A 6025-nucleotide genomic window follows, 5' to 3' on the forward strand; every position below is an offset into this window, starting at 1 on the left:
ATAGCTGTTCACATATAATATCATTGTATCAGTAAAATGCTTTTATAAATACTAAATGCAGTGCCAGATTTCCTTTATTCCCTTTCCCTCCCCCACCCCCCATATGGGGTTTGTGTGTGTGTGTGTGTGTGTGTGTGTGTGTGTGTGTGTGTGTGTGTGTGTACATGAGCATGTGGAGGCCAGAAATGGATGTCGAGTGTCTTCCTCAATCACACTCCCCCTTATTTTTTTTTTTGACACATTAGTCTCCCACCGAACCTGGAACTCTTAGATTTGGCTAGGTTGGGGGCCACTAAATCGCAGGGATTCTCCTGCCTGTGTGTCTCCAGCACTGGGATTATGAGCATGCAGGGCCTTTTCCACATGGATTCTGGCAGACTGAACTGAGGTCCTCTTGCTTCCTCTTTACTGAGTGAGTCATCCCCACAACCCCTTCATCTGCCTGTCACCTTCAACCTCAGATGGCTTTTACTAATTCTAAGTGTGATTTTTAGTCTTCCAGGGCAGGCTGGACAATCGGATCAGTAGCTGTGTCAGAACCACCCCTGGGGAAAGAGACATGGTTTCAGCAGTTAAAAGCCCATAACTGCTCTAACAGGGTTGGAGTTGGGTTCCCAGCTCCACAATGGGCAGCTCACAACCACCTATAACCCCAGCTCCAGAGAGACTGGATTCCTCTGGCCTCTGCCATTATCTTCACTCGCATGACAGAGCCATACATAGACATAATTAAAATTAAAAAGTCTTTATGAATGAAATACCTCCCTTGTTCCTATGCACTGGTCACCAAATTCCTCTCTGCCTCCCCACCCTGTTTCTTCAACTCATGGTATTCATCCGTTTGTTATGATGTTGTTTTGTTGTCTTCCTTAGAAATGAGGATAATGATGGCTCAAGCTCTGTGGGGGCAGGAACTTAGCCTATCTTACTGGCCTTCAGAATGCAACATGGTGCCTGCCCCATAGTAGATGTTCCACATGTGTTTGCTAAGTAGTCTGTATAATGTACCACCCCTAACTAAGACATAGTTTCCAGTGTAGCTCCTCTCCCTTTGTGTTTCTTTATTCACTAAAACTCCGCCTACCACACACTGTTAAGTATTAGGGGCGCAATGCAAGACACATGTGACTGTAGCCCTCCAGTAAGTTGTATTTTATGCAAAGCACATAAAACTGAAATTAACCAAAGCTTTTTTCACTTATTTTCCCCCCTTTATCACGTATTTAAACAACTAGTCCTGTTAACATTCCTTGCCTCAAGACAAGATGCCATGAAAGAAAACAGACAAAAGTATGATCCTTTGAAGAGTGTCAATATCGTAGCTATCTGGGAAGATGGAGATGATCTGCATTCCAATGCAGATCTGAGAGCACCGGATGATGAAGATAGGCTTTTCCTGTCTGTAGCTAGGAAATATTCCACCTCACTGGCTGTGAGGGACTCAGAGAGGGACAGCTGGACCTCATCCCCTATGCAAACTTTCAAGGAACGAAGAAGCCCCATTGATGTCTCTTAAGGAGCAGAAGAAGATCCGGGCAGTTTCGGCAAACTCCCTCCTGACTGATTTTCCGTGAACCCAAAAGGATTGCAGGAGCAGAAGACACTGGATCTGGATGAGCTTCTTCCACCCTATCCACATGGCTTCTCAGTGAAGCAACTTTGGGCCAAATAAGTGTTATTGGCACTTTTACCCAAAACTCTGGAGGTTAAGTAAGTTAATTTGGAGGCACTATATTTTAAAATCCTGCCACTGTCCTCCATTACAGTCGGCTTTTGTTTAAAAATGTCTCTATCATGCTGCATGGTGGTCGCACATGCCTTTAATCCCAGCAGTTTGGAGGCAGAGGCAGGCAGATCTCTGAGTTCAAGTGCAGCCTGGTCTGCGAGCGAGTTCCAGGACAGCCAAGGCTACACAGAGAAGCCCTGTCTTGAAAAACAAACAAACAACCAGAAAAGTCTATCTCACTGAATTTGCAATTAATTTAGCCAACACAGAACATGTGTCTCACTTGCTGCATGCTGGATCTTTAAGTCAAAGTCCATATATAGTTGTTTTATCTCACACTAGATAAACTCAATAAATACTTACAGAATAAAGTAAAAGGGTTATTTATAACTTTCAAAACCTCTTTGAACTGTTTCCTGCTTCTGGCAGGAAAAGACAAATTGAATAAAAGAAAAAATGAGCTGCATGTCTGTACTAACTAGCTCCACTAAGGTTGGGAATATAATGGATTTCAACAAAGAAGGAAGTGTGTGGCCATAGACCTCACAGCTTGGTTGCCGTGACGGGTTTTAGAGCACGTACTCAGACAGTGATGTGCCCGAGGTTTTGAAGAGTCACAGTAGATTGACTTCAATGTGCAAGGGAAGATGATAAACCCTAAAACCAAAAGAGAAGGTTGGTGCTTTTCAAGGCAAGTGCAGGCAAACCTGTGTTCTTGTGAGTTAATTAGTCACCTTCCTGAAGAATTGGTTTAGCGCAGAGGAGCCGTGTATCGCCATAGTTACCTGAAATTGCAGAGATCATTCCATATATAACTAGCCTCACTGGATTTCCTGACTGTTTTAGTTCACAGTAGAGAAATTCACCTTTCATCAGCATTTTTTTTTCAACAAGGAAAAAAAATCACAAATTGAGTGGACAATAATGTTTCCTTGGAATATGGACAGTCCAGGCCTGGAGTTTCTGTACAATAACAAACGGAAGGATATTTATAGTCAGATCTATTGGTTTATAGTGAGCAGCCTTGTCATCCCGAGAGAGATTCCATGCATTTAATTTAGTGCCAGCTTTAGGTTTTTGTTTGATAATTCCACAACAAAAGAAAATCTGGTCCCCAATTAAATGCATGAATTACTTATTTAAGTGGAAAAAGCATTTAATATGAGTAACATCTGAAGGAAATAGAATGTACATACCACACATAGTATATGTTTATGTATAGATTATGTGCTTATATGCATGGATATATACTATTCTTTCTCATTGTATGTGTGTGTCTCTCTCTCATTACATACCTTTCTTTGATAACATTTTCCCTTCTCCAAATTTTAAGACTGCCACTAAGTCTAATTTTCATGTTCATAATAATACTTGCAGCTCACATTGATATAGAATTTAAAAATTAAAATTCATATGCTCTGATGGCCTGGTGAGAGAGGGCAAAGATTTTATTTCACACATGAAAAACTGAAGCTCATATAAGTTACATGTCTTTCGAAGGCCTTACTTGAGAGACTAATTGTTCAGATTTTCAGAGTGTAGGTTCCAGCTTCAGGCAGGCCACGCCAGGAAGGACTCCTGTAGCTATAAGGGGATGAGTCCTAGTTTCCTGCTAGAAAAAAAACAGTAGTGCTTGCTAAGCAAACTTCTCATTTTCCAGGGCCGAGAAAACACTTTCGTAAGTCTCCAGAAGTTCCCCAGGAGCTCCCACTAGAAAGGGGGAGGGGCGTTGAAAACACAAAGAGAAATAACGGTTTCTCCCCCAACTAAGGCGATAGTTTCTTCCCTGGGGCTGGAATTTCCCAAAAAGTATCAGCAATGGAAAATTGTTTAGCTATTTTGTTGTTAGGTTGTTATGAATGTGAGTTTATTATTTTCAAGTACCATGAAGGGAAACGGACTTCTGACAGATGCGTACTTTCAGGTGAATTTTAACACATGCATGGATACATTTGACCATCACCATAGTTAAGATAAAGACCAATGTTAGCATCTAAAGATCTCCCTCCCTTGCTCCACACCCGTTCCCTGCAATTTCTAGAAAAAGAGACTCCTCCAGCTACCACGTAGATCCATACATTTTCCTATTGTGTAAGTGCATCATAGTTTGATTAGTAATTTACCTACTGAAGTCCATTAGGTTGTTTCCAGTGGGTGTGTGTGTGTGTGTGTGTGTGTGTGTGTGTGTGTGTAGAAAGGTACTTTTGTAAAAAAGTCTACTGGGTTGTTTTTTGCATGAACATAGATGTTTATATCTCTAGGTGAAATACCCCTGAAGAATTACTCGATCACATGCTGTAATCATTTTCTATTTCTGCCGTTGCAAATTATCACAAGCCTAGTGAGTTAGACAGTGCAGATTTATTATCTTACAGTTCTGCAGGTCAGAAAGCAGTGCTGGGAGAAATCCAAAGTATCAGCGGGGCCGTGTTCCTTACAGAAGGCTTTGGAGGGAATCTGCTCAGGTTATTGGCAGACCTCAGCTCCCCGTGGGTGCAGAAGTTGGCCGATGGCTCCTCTCCTTCACAGCCACAGCTAGTGATGGCCAGGCAAGTTGTCCTCACATCATCTCTCTCTCTCTCTCTGACTCTCTATCTTCTCTGACCTTGCTTCCATCACTGCACCATCACACTCTGACCCAGCCAGACCCCGATAATCCAGCATAATTTCACCTTCTTTAAAGCCTATACCTTAGACACATCTGTAAAGTTTTCGGGGGTTTTTGAGTGTATCATATTCATGACACCTAGAGACTGTAGGTGAGTTTGCTGCCCATCTAGCTTTTCAAGAAACTTCCAAGCTGTGTTCTAGAATGGCTACGACCATTTTCATTCCCATTGGTAGGATAGGCAAGTTCCAGTTGCCCCATGTCCTTGTAAGCACTTGGTATTGTCGGTACTTTTTTGCTTAGTCTTTTCCATGGATATGCACTGGTAGTTCCTATGGTGTGAGCTGGGCCTTCTCCCATCTCCAAATGTGCACTGTGAAGCACAGCCTCCAGCTCCAGGGATCTGATGACATCGTCTGGTCTCTGCAGGCACCTGCACTCATATACACATCACACACACACACACACACACACACACACACACACACACACACACACACACACTAAAAATAGCAAAATACATCCTTAAAGAGAAATACTGGTGCTAAGACACATGACATCTGCAACTTCCATATCCGCATCTACTTCCAACATAGTTAAGTGCTAGGATTTCTGAGTGTGGATGTGACCTCCACCAGTGAACCACTAGGCTAGTCAAGTGACAAGTCAAATGAACTCAGGAACATTTTGAAATCACCAAGAAGTAATTTCAAAGGATAGGGAGGGATTATCTACCCTGCTGAATCATATAGGTGTATAGATACCACACCAGTGTGGAAGAGTGTGATTTCTGAGATCTAAGGACAGCTGCTCATAGCAGAAATGCTGAAACTTAGCAGGGAGTAGAAATTTTATAGCAAGCTTTCTGGAAATTCACGTCTGTGTCTGTATAATAAAGCAGCAATCTGGGGATCTCTTGAGATTGACTTTCAAATATCTAAAGTTGACACAAGCCATCCCTGAGAACTTGGAAATCATAATTTTACATGTACCAAAAACCCAAGCAGGAAATAGAATCCACCCCAGATGGTCTGAACGAAGACACGACTCCAAGGTAGGTTGGTGGTGGTTCAGGGAACAAACAAGGGATGGGTGCTCTGCTCAACTATTAATAACTGTAATGGAGGTAGAAGCCATTTCTGCTTTGAGGACTGAAGGGTATGGATACACACATCACTGGAAGACACTGAACTGCAGAGCTGAAGGCTTCCTGCCAGACTCGGAACATCAAAGCAAGGGGCAGACAGAGGAGTAGATACTCTGAGACTACTCCCTTTCTTTTCCTATCCTGTCTTCTTTGGACGTTTCCCAAAAACACACAGCAGGAAATTCCACGGGAGGTGGTCCTCAGGGCTCTGCCCCATTCGAAGGCATGGAGATATGGAACTGAAGGTGCAGACAGATAACAGCCAGGATAAGTAATAATCCAGTCATTTTTGGTTTGTAAGCCAGAGACATTGGCTGCGAACCTAAGTATAAATGAGCCAACCATCTAGTCACTCATTAGTGCATAATTACTGCACATCTTTTAGGGACACCGGTGCTGCTTGTGGATGAGATGTATATAGTTCTCATCTTTTGAGAGTTTATGGCACAGCCTAAGACAAGTAGGTGGACCCAGCAGGGGAGTACAGTGTGCTAGATGAACGCAGTGGAGGCATCTAACCAGAAACCAGAAATCAGAAGGAATT

Source organism: Peromyscus californicus, unplaced genomic scaffold, assembly GCF_007827085.1.
Source record: "Peromyscus californicus insignis strain IS unplaced genomic scaffold, ASM782708v3 Scaffold_3__1_contigs__length_106647218, whole genome shotgun sequence".
NCBI classification, from domain to species: Eukaryota; Metazoa; Chordata; class Mammalia; order Rodentia; family Cricetidae; genus Peromyscus; species Peromyscus californicus.